Source organism: Alexandromys fortis, unplaced genomic scaffold, assembly GCF_014885135.2.
Source record: "Alexandromys fortis isolate MF-2015 unplaced genomic scaffold, M_Fortis_MF-2015_v1.1 scaffold_264, whole genome shotgun sequence".
NCBI lineage: Eukaryota > Metazoa > Chordata > Mammalia > Rodentia > Cricetidae > Alexandromys > Alexandromys fortis.
This window is the reverse complement of record NW_026068140.1, coordinates 690140-691628: the sequence shown is the minus strand read 5'-3', so window position 1 is coordinate 691628 and position 1489 is coordinate 690140.

The following is a 1489-nucleotide window of genomic DNA, read 5'->3' as shown; positions in this document are numbered from 1 at the left end:
CACAGACAGAATATTGTATACATAATAAAAAAAATATAAAAAATTAAAAAAAGATTTATTTATTAATTATGTATACAGCACCTGCCTGCATGTATCCCTGCAGGCCAGAAGAGGGTACCAGATCTTATTACAGATGGCTGTGAGCCACCATGTGGTTGCTGGGAACTGAATACAGCACCTCTGGAAGAACAGTCAGTGCTCTTAACCTCTGAGCCATCTCTCAGCCCCAGAAATATTTTTTTAAGAAGAAAGATGCTAACTATACTAACTTCTCAAAGCCAGCTTCTTTGGCAGTGAAGCTTGCTGGAGCCCAAGGCTCAGATGTCCTCACTCATTGTCTGGGAAGGTGTATGCCCACATCCCCATGACAGTAGCTGGAGCTGTCCACTCCCTTGGCATGATGGCCATCTCTCTCCAGAGGCAGAGCAAGCCCAGGTGTAATTTGACTATGTGGAGCTCCATCCAGGTGACTGTGTAGCTCAGACATTGCTAATTACTTTTTTGAGTCTCCATTGTGAGTTCAGGAAAAAAAATCTCTCACTGTCTCTTGGAGCACAAGAAATAGACCTCTTCCACCCTCAAGGTGGACAGAAGCACACTGATTTGTATCTGGAGTTTTCTTTGAACAGTCAGCTCCCAAATAACTACACAGAGACTTATTATTAATTATGAAAGCTTGCCTTAGTTTAGGCTTATCCCACAGGCATTTATTTATTTATTTATTTATTTGCTTTCGTGACAGGATTTCTCTGTAGCTTTGGGGTCTGTCCTGGAACTCACTCTATAGACCAAGTTGGCCTCAAACTCACAGAGATCCACCTGCCTCTGCCTCCCAAGTGCTAGGATTAAGGTGTGCACCACCACCATCCAACTTGTTCAGTCCTTTATTAAACCAATCACAGCAATATATCTTTACACTATATAAATATCTCATATCTTTTCTGTACAAAGAACTAAGCTTTGACTTTAATACTTAGAAATTCAACTTTAGTCCAATTTGGGTCAATTAATTCATCTTGGAAGAATTCACTTATGTTGACCTAACTTAAAAGAGCATGATGTATAAGCTGTATGGTTGATTTACATGTTTCTGCATAAAATTCAGAGTGTGAGTGTTCTGGACATTCTATCATCTATAATAGGTGGCTACTTAAGAAGGCATATATGGGGGGCTGGAGAGATGGCTCAGAGGTTAAGAGCATTGCCTGTTCTTCCAAAGGTCCTGAGTTCAATTCCCAGCAACCACATGGTGGCTCACAACCATCTGTAATGAGGTCTGGTGCTCTCTTCTGGCCTTCAGGCATACACACGAACAGAATATTGTATACATAATAAATAAATAAATATTAAAAAAAAGAAGTCAAATATGAGCCGGGCGGTGGTGGCGCACGCCTTTAATCCCAGCACTTGGGAGGCAGAGGTAGGCAGATCTCTGTGAGTTCGAGACCAGCCTGGTCTGCAGAGTGAGTTCCAGGACAGGGACCAAAGC